The following is a 12,442-nucleotide window of genomic DNA, read 5'->3' as shown; positions in this document are numbered from 1 at the left end:
GCGGTTCCGTGCTCGCAGTCGCAGTGGTTGTTTCGGAAGTGAAACCGTTGTGGTGGGAAAGCAGGCGTGGTTCATGCCGCCCGTTCGGTGCCACATTCCTTGGCGTCGCGAGCGTGACTTCATCTTTAGAATATGCGATGCCTACGTCTGGATCGGTTTCATTTGTTTAGGTTCTTGCCGTGTCCGTGTCGTCGCTCAAGCCCTCGTCTTTTGCCCGTTGTTTCGAGAATGCTATAATCGCTATTTCTCCCATACAAGCAGGCTCCGTTCGTCCTGAGTCCGCTTGCTTGTGGTTGCGTCCTCTTGTACGAAATGGTGTTGGTCGTGTGAGTCTCGGTCGAAGTGTGGGTGCCGGGGATCTTGTTCGTTCTAGCTCGGACATGCCGCATGCGCTGGCCGTGTCGTTGCTCGTTGACGAACCTACCTGCACGAGTGTTATGTTGTTCGTCCACTGGACGTCAGGCTGGAGCAGCGGGTGTGGAGAGATCGTACGTTCCGGTAGGGCGCTAGGTCTATTGTTGCTTGTGGCCAGGTGATTTCTGCGGTTGTAAAATTCGCTGGCCAAGTACGGATAGCAGCAGTGGGAGCGGAGGATGTCGCGAATAGTAGTTTGCTCCGTGTGTGCCATGCTTGGTGGCGTCCCGTGCGCTGTGCATTTCGTTCGCCGTGGTCAGCTCCACTGGTTCAAGTTGGATGTCGTTCGTCGCCTCTGGTGCGTTTCGTGCGTTGTGCGTCTCGTTTTATCTAGGAAACTCCCCTATAATTGATGTGCGGTTGTTCGCCACGTATGGTGCATTTCGGCCGCCGTGCGTCTTGTTCGCTTTTCGTGGCCATATTAACCAATCCGGGCGTGATGTCGTTGGTTGCGTGGACCGGCGCCGGGACAGCACGAGCGAAAAATGCACGTACTGGCTCCGTTGCGTTCCGTGCTCTCAGCGTTCCGTTCTGTGAACGTTTGTACCGGAATAGCGGGTGCCAGGAACGTGGTGCCTTCTGGCTCGTGCACGCTGCGTACCTTGCGCGTCTCGTTGCTCGTTGCTGGAATGACCTGCGCGTTGGCGATGTAGCTCGTGGGCGATGTAGCAGAGCAACGTGTGTTCGCTATCTCACCAAAAATGCACTGACCTTCGATGCGTTTCCGTAATCGTGGTGATTACCTGGGAGAGGTCCGGTGAGCACTCAATCACAATTTTGCATGCGTCGTCTCGTTCATGTGCGTGCCGTCGTGCATTCTGCCTGTGTCCGGATCTCGTGCAGTCCAGGCACCATGGGAAACGTGCGGCCGGCTCTCGCCAGTTGTCTCTGAAAACTTTCTCGTTCATCTAGCACTCTTAACAACTGACCTGATCATATTGTCAAGTTTCTTAAGATTGTTTTGTCGTACCTTGAGATAGGGCACTGCATATGTTATGCGGCTGATGACGAAGGCCTGCACTAAGCGGAGCGTCTCGCATTCCTGGAGGCCCCCGTGTTTGCCTGATGCTCGACCGATCTTTCGGCTGATTTGTTCGCACGTGAATTTAAGTTTGTTAAGGGCAATGGCGTTATTACATTTGTATTACGCCCTTCTAAAACGTCCACCGAAGGTTTAACACAGCTCGGGATGCACAATACGATCACTGAGCTGGCTCGTACAGGAGTCAAATCATGCGACTGTCAATGACAACTACTGGCAGGCAAGTCCTTGAAGACCTCCGCATCGCTTTACCACCTACCACTGAAGACAGAGTGGAAATGCCTAATCCTTGGCGCCGCAAACTAATCGTTAAACCTCTGCCCCATAATATGCATCCTGTCCAAAACTCAGGAAGAAGGCAAGCCCGAGCAACAGCCATAACAAAACAATATGGCACCCGTAAAGGCGTGTATTATGTAGACGCAGCGGGACCCACACCGGAGGGAATCTGTACGGTTGCGGTCCTGCATGAGGGAATACAGGTGGATGGACTATCGGTGAAAACGAGTAAAATTGAGTTTGCTGAAGAGACGGCTATAGCTTTGGCCGCCACTCACTCTGACGCAACGCACATAATGTCTGACTCGCAACTAGCTTGCCGAAATTTGATCAGGGGTCGGATAGCACTCTTAGCTAGAAAAAAAATTCTTACAAATGCCAATCCAGAAATACCCGACACCATAAAACAATTTGAATGGGTAGCTGGCCACCAGGGAGTAGAGGAGAACGAGGCTGCGCACACAGCCACCGGAGCGTCTCTCCCCCGGAGTTCCTCTGACTTCCCAGGCTCTGACCGTACACTTGTACCTTACCCGCTAACCACATTCTCTGAGGTCACAACATACCTGCGCCACGGTAGGCGGGCGTTCCCGGCGCCCGTCAAGGGCTTGGATAGAACTGAGGAGCGCCATCTTCGCCGGCTGCAGACGGGCTCATTCTACAGCCCCGCAATGCTCAAACACACCAACCCGTCCTTCTCGGATTCGTGTAACTTCTGCTGTCAGTGGGCTGACGCGTATCATATGGTATGGGCCTGCCAGTATACTTCAGGGTTAAAAGTCAAAGTGAAGCCAACGAGGGAGGGCTAGGAGGCGGCCCTGTTCGGCTGCTCGGACCTAGAATCTCAGCGGGCTCTCCTCCAGCGGGCACGGGCGGTGGCCTCGACCAATAGGATCCCGGAATGAGGAATACCACCCACGCAAGAAAGGGCTAACCGCCTCTCCCTCTCTTTAACTCTGTCTTGTAGATTAAGAAAGTTTTTCCTCCTCTTCTCCTCCTCTGGCAGCCTCCTGCTCTCAAACAGCGCCGCTTGCAGGGTCCTCTGCCGTTTGGTGTCGGAGGCAGCCTGACGTAGCGTTGGCACATTCATTTGTTTGGAGAGATGGCGACGTTCTCCGTTGTCCTCTAGAAGACGCAAGACGATGTCGTCCTTACGGCCAGTGCAGGGTAGCCTTCGTAATCGTAGTGCGCTCACGAACTGCTGTTTCTTCGCAGAGCAAAGGACGTAGCGTTCCGTTAAAGAAAGCAGTGTGTCGACCACCACTGACATAGAGTCCGTCGGTGCCTCACGTCTGCGTGCCGCACTCTCGTAGTCGTGGTGCGGTTCGTCCAGGTTGTTCGTCTCTTCGTCCGTTCGTCCTCTCATGGCCTCAAATCCTGATCCTGTCGACTGCAACATCTTAGCTAGGTCGAGGATCGAATGAAAGGCTAAACAAAAAAAATAAAATGTTTAACAATTATGCGAGGCTGAACAAAATATGCGAGGCGAAACAAGGCGTCGCACGCGTTCAACCGGATATTATGATGTCCTATTCACAACTCACACACGTGCTTAGGTGCACTCGGATATTTTATTTCCATTGCTGGGGCAAATTCCACCGCGGCGCCATTGCGGTGGGGCTCTATGCTCACTTTTAAATGGCACTACACGAGACCATATTACTAGCGAACCTGAGCAAGATGACTCAAAACGGGAACCCTATAAAAACATATGGGCGCACGTACATCATGCAAATTGTCGCTTGAATGCGCACAGCGGAATGGTGTGGACAATTTCGGTGAGATAAACGGTACAAACCACGCAGTTGGTTTCAAGCGAGTTGCGTAAATTAACAGCGACTGTTGAAATGAGCGGTTCGTCTCCCGAAACGACTACACAGCGCGACATGCGTCTACGGAAACTTCTAAAGACCGAAAAAAAGGGACTTCAGTACGCCTAGTGCATGCATTGTTAGCAGCCTCCGCCGCCTCTCCCCTAAAACAACTGGAAGGGAGCAAGCGCAATGAAGCCGCCACGCGTTCACAGGCGGCGTAAACAAAAAAAAATTACGCCCACCTCCCCTCGCGGGAACCCTGGTGTGATGCGACGCTGAGGGGGGTTCAAGCGCACCCGGAGAGCAACCGTCCACCGAAAGGCCGCCGGAGAGCGGCACACCGGTTATATGCGCAGCGCGCCTTAAGGAAGGAGACCGCGAAGATAGTGCCGCGGCTATGACGCAACACAATCCAACACAATCCACTTTAATCCAATTCAATCCAATCCAAATCCAATCCAAGCCAAGCCAAGCCAATCCAATCCAATCGAATCCAATCACATGCCCCTCGCGAGAGAGTGTTCGCTATCGGAGAGGAGAGGGGGAGAGTGGCTGCGGACAACAACGGACGCACGCGGACAACAACGGACGCACGCAGGAAGGACAGGGCCGCCGACAAGAGATGCTCTGAGCGTCCCATCTAATGACTGCGGCAGTCAACAAGTGCCATACGAGAAAAGCAACTGCGGCCGCGTTCCCCGCCGCGCTCTCACCTCCTCGTTTTTCCCTGTTCACCGTGACCCCTTTGCGAGCGACCGCCGAGAAACGCTTACAGCGCCAAACAGGGACAGGAAAGGGGGGAGGAGAAGTTTTCGTTGTCTAATTTTGCTAACCTTGACTGTTAAGCTGCAAAGCGGCACCGCTAAATGTGTGCGGCTCGTACACGCGCGTCCGGACTCGAGCTCGTGATAAAACGTGTTTGAACTACTGTACTCATGAGTGCATATACTGAAGAGTGCAAGCACTCGCAAAACTAGTATTCATGAGTATTTTAGTCATGAGTACTGTGTACTCATGAGCTGTGTACTCACGAGTACTGTGTACTCATGAGTACTCATACTCATTAGTACTCAAACTCACGAGTACTCGTACTCATGAATACTGTACTAACGAGTACTCACAATCATGAGTACTGTACTCATGAGTACTGTACTCACGAGTAGTGGACTAATCCCTGTACTCACTCGTCATCATACTCACCCTTTTTTTCTGGGTGTGTACTCAATCATCATCGTACTCACTCGTGAGTTTGAGTAAAAATTAGTACAAATTAGTGTACTCACAAGTGAGTACGCCGACCTATGCGCGAGGCACGTGAAGATATATATGCGAAGCCTTCGTATCTTAGCAGCGACTGTAATATATGAAAATGGTGAGACAGGCAATAAACACTGCATTTTCCATCACTGAAATATCAATTCTGATTCTTTCTGTCGGATGACATTTTGCTTTGCACACGGACAGTGCACTACCAGTGACGCGAATGATTTCCCGTCGAGGGAGATACGGTTATCGCTTAGCTAAAAGTGTGTTTCTGCTGCTCACGCTCCGTTAGGGCTGAGCGAGCCGCCGGCAGCGGTGCGCATTTTCAAAAACATGGAGCTAAAAATCTTAATCATGCAACTGAAGCGCACGAGTCTTTTTTTCAGTTATATATAGCAGCGAAGCTATTTATTGGTAATGGTGATATTCTACAGCACATCCAAAACCCGCGCGCCGAGCGTCGTCGGCTCACTCGGCCAGAGGGGATGCGTCGACTAAGAAAAGGGAGGGTGGGAAGATAGAGGGTTGGTTCGAAGCGCCCTCACTCTGTCAATAATCTGCTGTATGTTTCCTTCTTGGGTGCGAAGGCCGTATGAAAGTGCGAACTCACCGCTCTTCCAGCCCGGTCGTGAACTACACTAGATGGTGCTACGCGTACACACGAGATGGCACCGCGGTGCACCGCGTATATAATCGGGTTCCAGAAATCAAACACTCTCTTCTCGCCATGGAAGGAAACGAACCTAAGAAGCGTCACGCTTCTGCTCAACGTCTACGACACAACGAGTGTCCCCAAACACGAATCATCCCCCCATCTAAGAACTCAACTGTCCCAGATGTCACTCGGGGCACAACATCGATGGCACTTACAGTCCCCATACTTCGCACCCTCGCCATCAACCACGATGTGGAGATGCTGCGATTTTTTTTGTTCGCCCAACGAGCGCGATCGAAGATGGTGATACAAATGCACCGTTAGCCTACAATAGTTAACAGCGATATAAGGTTTTGAAGGAGGCTTTCCCCTAGTTCGTTTAAAAAACCGGCGTAGGGGGACCGTTGATATTTTCAGGAACGGGATTACCGCCATGAGAAAGCCCGAAGCAGACGGGAGCTGAAAGTCAGTGAAGGAGTCTACATAGGACGAGGGCACCAGAAGTTCTGTCTACGAGAGTTGCACGGCTCAGAGCTACTGCGCAGAGTTTCCGTCCGTTACACGTCTCACCCTGGCGACTCGGCGGCGGGGACGCGTCAATGGGTAGGCGACCAGGCTTTGTTATGCGCCCCACGTGTTTACAAAGGAAATTAATTGAGGTGGCGTGGGTCACAATTATAGGTGCGCATGGTATGGAAAACAAGACGAAACGCCCAATAACCGACGGCCAGCACGACGTTTGCTTTGATTCGGTTATTTTGTTGTGGTTTATTTGTGCTTTGCGGAATACCTTCAGGTTTCTGTATGAGACCTAAAGAGGTGGACCACGTGACTATTTTAAACAGATTTAGCTTTGCTGTCACTGTGGCCAATCAGTGGCCTAGTGTTGGCAAATCAATGAGCCATCCTCACTCTCAAATTTTGACGCCCCTGTTGTGGGTGGTTTTTTGGTGACAAAACAGAGGATCTTCATATTTTGGGGTAGATATGAAGACAGAAGAATGAGGAGCGCGGCGAGCCCCGCTCGACGCGGGCTTTGCTTGGCCTCTCTTATGCGATGATGAGCGCTGGTAGTAGTAAAGAAGTTCTAAATACGTAGTGTAAATAAAGTGTAGATATTTTACATTTTGGTCGCTTGGAGTAGCTCATCGTTTGCAACTTGCCATCTATTACGAGCCGTCGTTTCATCTTATTATCATTGTCTTCCTGAATTTAACTGGTGCCGTGACCAGGATCGGTCAGCAGGGCTTTCGGCGGACGTAGGGGAGGCAACTCCAAGGCTGGAGCGACATCCTTATAAGTGTACCCAGGGAGCAGACGCTCCAGGCTTCCGCGACGACACGAATTCAGGGTTCTAGATAACATCTTGGTGAGAGACCCCGGGGAGCGGAAGCTCAGCGGCAGCGGCGAGGGCGACCTCGAGCACGAGAGAGAGCAGCATTTTATACGCAGCACAGGGCGTCAGTAACGGCAGGCTAACCCAGAGTAGTTTTAGCGTTGTTGGGTTGGCGTAAAGCTTTCACAATGGCGGGGGTTCTGTTGCCTGAGGAAATAGAGAGGCGAATGGCTGCAAACGTCGCGGTGATCGAGCAGCTCGAGCGAATGATTGCGCAGGCGACACGCCATTTAGATCAGCGGCTCGCGAGGGAGAAGGAGCAGGCCGATCTTGCAGCGACTCCTCCGGTAGTGGCCTCCGAGCCGAGATCGTGTCCCGGCGAGCTTGAACCATAACCCTGGCCGTAACCCCATGTCCCGAGTGGTGAGTGTGCAGAATCGGTTGCCGGCGCATTGCCGGAGACCAGGTTTGAGCTCGCGCCGGTCGCGTGCGAGTCCGAGGGCCAAGTAAGCAACGATGCTGAGCGGCATCCGGGTCTAAGTGAAGGTTATACATACGTATCAGGGGAGCTGTTGGCACCCTTGGTGGTGTCGCAAAGCGCTTGTTTCCCGATCATGATATGCCGATTGCCGAAGGATCGGAGTTGAGAATGCGTCAAAGCGATGCATCTGGTTGCATGAAAAGTGCAATACCGCTGCGTGGAGACGGCGTAGGAAAGCCTTGGATAATTTTGCTAATTGCAAGGGGCGGCTTTTCCGGCCTAGAGTGGCCCACGTCGACTTTGCGCCGTCCAAACGGCGAGTAATCGTAATGTAGGTGTTCTGGGCGACCCGGAATTCTGTGAAGGCTCAGCTCTGGCTTTTTGGCCCCGAGCGCTCTAGCTTTTAATCGTTTGCTTGTTTCTTTTTCTGATCTGCTTAAATCGTCACTGCTACGGTGGTCGCCTCATGTGTCGCTCATTCGGACAGAGGCGCGCGCGTGGAGGTGTAGGATAGAGGGGAGATTGTGCGATGCTTGTGGGTAAGACAGTGCCCAGAATGCCTGGTCCGGGCAATTAAGCCAACTTTGAGTACGCTGCAACTACACAGCAAGAGAACTGCCACAGGTCTGAACAATCTTTTTTGCCGATTCGGAAGGAACTTTCGTCCGCGACTGAGTGAAGAGACGCTACACTTTCTTCAATGTTTTTTATTGCTACAGAATTAGCCCTATTTTGTACCTTTAGGATTGTGTGTGTGTCTTTTCTACCCTCAAACTGTGGGTGATCTGGCATAAGTTTGTAGGTGTAGTGTAGTTAGCGTTATTACTTCAGTTGTCTTTCGTAGTGTTTTACCCCTTCGTGGGGCTGGTAGACTTTGAGTGTCAAGGGGAGGTGTCTCTCACATGTGAGCGAAATCTTTTTGTGTGTTTCAATTTACTGAAACATTTCGCCGCAGTGAAGGGTAGTTCTGGATTTGTTGACGTTTTCTTTTTTTGGGTAATAAGTGTCCTCTAGGACAGTTTAAAGTTGAGGACCTGTGCAGTTGAGGGTTTTTGTTTTGATTTTGAGTTTGAGGAAGGGCCATACCTTCTTTCGGGAGGATAATGAGGAGTTTTTTTGTAATATTTGGCTTTCTTTGTTACAAGTGTGTTTAGCGACAATTAAAATTTTACCCTTTCTTTCAGTGTAGCGTTTACGCTGCAGTACGTCTGAAAATGTTTGAATGCAATGTGTTATGTAACGAACGCTCTGAGGAACTTTCTTGGTTGTTATAAACTGGGTTTTATAACCCACAGCCAGAGTTTGTGTTCTACGTACAGCTAGTGTACAGACTACGTTCTTCGCCGGGAGTTGTTAAGTTTGCGAACCTCGAATAAATAATTATTGCCGCCCGGCAACCAGATTATCTTTCGTTAGGTATAGCGTGTGTACCTTATTCTGTTTGTTTCACTCTGGCCGAGCTGACTTGGGCGCGAGGGGCGTCAGGAAAAACCGCGGAAGCTTCTTTTTTGCTCGGCGCGCTTTTGTGTTCGCCCAAACAGCGGGCCCAGAGAGGACTTATACATACGCGTCGGTCACAATAAATTAGTTAAATACGATATCCGCTTTTGGAGGAGGCTTTCCTCTTGTTCTTTTGAGAAATGGGTGGAGGGTGACCGTCGACATTTTGACGACCAAGATTACCGCCATGAGAAAGGCCGAAGCGGACGGGAGCTGGAATTCAGTCAAGGGGTTTGACATAGGATGAGGGCACCAGACGTTCTGTCGAGGACACTTGCAATGCTCAAAGCTACTGCCCGAAGTATCCTTTCGTGAAACGTCTGACCACGGCGACTCGGCGGATGGGATGCGTCAATGGGTAGGCTACCAGGTTTTGCACGGCGCTCCACGTGCTTACAAAGGGAAAGAATTTTGGCGGCGTGGGGCGCATTTATTGGCGCGCAAGATATGAACAATACCTTAAGATCAGCCGCCCAGAAACAAAAGGCCGGCGATAGGTTTGCTTTCTATAGGGTGATTTTCATTATTTTTATATTTGTGTTTTGTGGAAAACCTCGGGGTTTCGGTATAAGAGTGAGAGCTGCGTCACGTGACTATTTTGAACAGATATAGCTTTGCTTGTCACGTTGGCCAATCAGTGGCCTAGTGTGGGCTAATCAATGAGCCATCCTCACTCTCAAATTCTGACGCCCCTGTTGTGGGATGGACGTTGGTGGTAAAACCGAGGAGTTTGATGTTTTGGGAATATAAGGAGACAGGGAACAGAGCAGCGCGTCGAGCCCCGCTAGACGCGGGCCTTGCCGGGCCTATTTTATGCGATCATGAGCCTTGATAGTAGTAAATACGTAGTGTAAAAAAATGTAGATATTCTATACGTTGTTCGCTTGGATTACTGGTGGTCCACGCGCCGTGGACCACCAGTCGTCGTTTTATCGGATCATAGATCATCGACTTCGGCTGAGCAATCAACGTGTTTTAACTGCAGGTGTCATAGCGGCTCGCCGTCAGTAATGAACAAGGTCCCGTCACCAGGTAAGTGTGCCTTTTCTTCCTTAGACCAACCACCCGACCCGATCAGGCTGGTATCAAGAGCGGGGGGGCATATTGGGATAAACAAAAATTATAACCCGTGTACAAGCAGGTTCTGCTTGTGCTTGACGATTGCTGATGTGGTCAGAAAGCCTTCGACAAATCTTTGTAACATGTTAGTTTATTTTAAATAGGTTTTATTGATTATACACTTTTAGCTTTTTACGCGTTACGTCAGAGCCCGACGCGTTGGGTAAACGAGTGTCGCGGTGTTTTATTAGTACAGTGACTACATGAGATGACGACGTGGGCAGGAGACGCCGACATCCCGAGCCCCTAAGGGGACCGACCCCTAAAACTGCCATCGCAGCAGCGGACGTCATTATAATTACTGAATATTTTACACTTGTTTAGTTTGTTTTAAATTTCCGTTCCTAGCGAACAGCCTACGCTCCAATGTTGCGGAATGAAGACGCATTGATTCCGTTTATGTGTGTTTCTGCGCTACGCACGAGCCTTTCACACCGATGAGCTTTGCACAAATTTTGTGGACAAATTTAGGCGAAAAGAATGCCGCACCGTAGATTGAACTCACTTTTCGTTATGAATGGATTTCTTAGCAATCACTATCTGTTCCGGCAGACATCGCTAACCTCATAAGAAAATAAAGCACATCTCAATATGGCAAACAACCAATGAAGCTTTCAAGCGTCTTTGAGAGGAATCTGTTCGCATTCACAAGAAAATGAGCCACGTTGTGTGATATCAATGAATCTTTGGGATGGATATCTAGGTGAGAGGATTCAACATTCCACAAACAAAATATTGTGATCGAGCGGTGTGTGTACATTTTTTGCGGGAAGGCGACTTTATTTTATTGGATTACCTAGCTGTGCGGACTACATCATGGTGTCTTCATGAGGCAATAAGGACCTTCACTGGTTTAGGTTCTCAAGTTATTGCTCCGAATATAACGCAGAGCGGAGAACGTCGAAGAAGCACAATCTCTGTTGAATAAACCGCAGATGAAAATTTTTTTCGTGGCTGTTTCGAACACAATGTTGTGTTTTTAAAGTGTTTTTGACAAATATAGTCAGCCTAAAAAATGTGTCTCCAAGTCAGGCTGTAATAGCTTTTGAACTGTGAAGATTGAAACGGACCCACAACGATTACCCATGCGACATCACTTGAATTCTCATATGTGCCTCTACAAGGAGTGAAACCGTACACAAGTGAAATGTACCTATCAACACTTTCTATTACTGCACAACGATATTCACGACTGCTTTATGTTCTTCTACTTCTGGCTGTTCCTCTGAAGTCTTTAATTTTCGTGGTCTACCCAAGATAGCCTGGAATAAAATGAAGGAGGTGCTACACCAGTCTCCCTTTTTATATATAAAAGTGTTATGACATCACTATGTCATTTGTATGCTATTGGGTACTTTGCACTCAGAGTAGCTACACAGCCGTAATCTTAAGCGGTGTGGCCATCATTATGCTTAGGTATGTGTCTGCTCTCAGTAAGTATGTGGACGGCATCTTTGTGATGGTAGTTTTCTGCTGACATCGACCCAAAAATTTTCTTCGATGGTAGATATATGAAATACTGGTATCCTGTTTTACATATGAAAACATGGTCACGTCACTGAGTGATTTCATTGGTGGTGGGAATTTTTGAACTCGGAGCAGCTTACGCAACCGTAATCTTAACCGGTAGGGCCAGCCCCCTGGGTATGCATGTCTGTGCCTTCGAATGGTGACCATTTTTTATTGATATCACTACAAACATTTGCTAGGATAGTAAGGTATACCACTTCAAAGTAAAAAAATATTATCTGCAACGTTACGGCGTATCTCCTAAGCGGTGACAGAAACACAAGCTATACCTCTTTAAACAAGACAAAGCACAAAATGTAACTGTCCTTACCAAGAGCACAGCAAATCCAGTCATGCATTCGGCCTTCATGGTTACTCCAGGCTACCTGCCGGAAATCAAACACAGTTACGCGTGTCACTGGGGTGACAAGACAACATTTTTAATTCTGGTATAATTTTCACCTTCATAGAAGTAGGTACCACGTCCATAAAATTTCATGATGAGGCTGTGATTGTATGGTACAACAACTTTTCGTACATTATGCGCCAAACACGAGGTGAAATGTAACCGTAAATCTTCGAAAAGCCAAGATATTTTCAGAATAAAACGATTGTTCTAAAAGAATCCAAAACTGTACGCAGCTATGGCTGGTGTATAGGGCCAGTGTTTTCCCGATATTCAAATACTTAACTAAAGTGTACCATTGGCTTGTCACAAAATATTAGCACGGGATGTAGGTGGATTAAAAAGGTGCAACATGCTTTAGAAGCAATGCTGCGGGCTGTTTCCAGGTGTAGGCAACTTATTTACACGTGTGGTACGGGTAAGGGGTTCTCCATTGTGCTCACAGAAGGGTTCCTGTTCTTTTTTGTATTAGGAAGCCATGTGTGAGCACAGTGTGACGTATACGCCGATAGCACAAAGTAGCCTAAAAATACGTGACTCCAATCCAGTGCTCCAATCCACGTGGTTAGACTGTGAAGCTTTAAACGACACCCACAGCGATTACTAAGGCGAAATCACTTGAAT

General features: G+C 49.1%; 1 long non-coding RNA gene across 1 annotated transcript in view; it reads right to left on the bottom strand.

The window, feature by feature from the left end:
* The window catches only part of LOC144166538 (uncharacterized), a 93,841-nt gene extending 82,041 nt beyond the window's left edge, over positions 1–11,800 (bottom strand). The window contains exon 1 of the long non-coding RNA XR_013321699.1: positions 11,744–11,800. This is a non-coding gene — a long non-coding RNA (uncharacterized LOC144166538). The remainder of the gene's footprint in view (positions 1–11,743) is intronic.
* Positions 11,801–12,442: the final 642 nt, after the last annotated feature.

The sequence above is a fragment of the Haemaphysalis longicornis genome, unplaced genomic scaffold, assembly GCF_048455015.1.
Source record: "Haemaphysalis longicornis isolate Haplotype H1 unplaced genomic scaffold, Haemaphysalis longicornis Haplotype H1 scaffold_18, whole genome shotgun sequence".
In the NCBI taxonomy this organism is placed as follows: Eukaryota; Metazoa; Arthropoda; class Arachnida; order Ixodida; family Ixodidae; genus Haemaphysalis; species Haemaphysalis longicornis.
The sequence above is the reverse complement of the archived record's forward strand: the minus strand, read 5'-3'. Positions and strand labels throughout refer to the sequence as shown.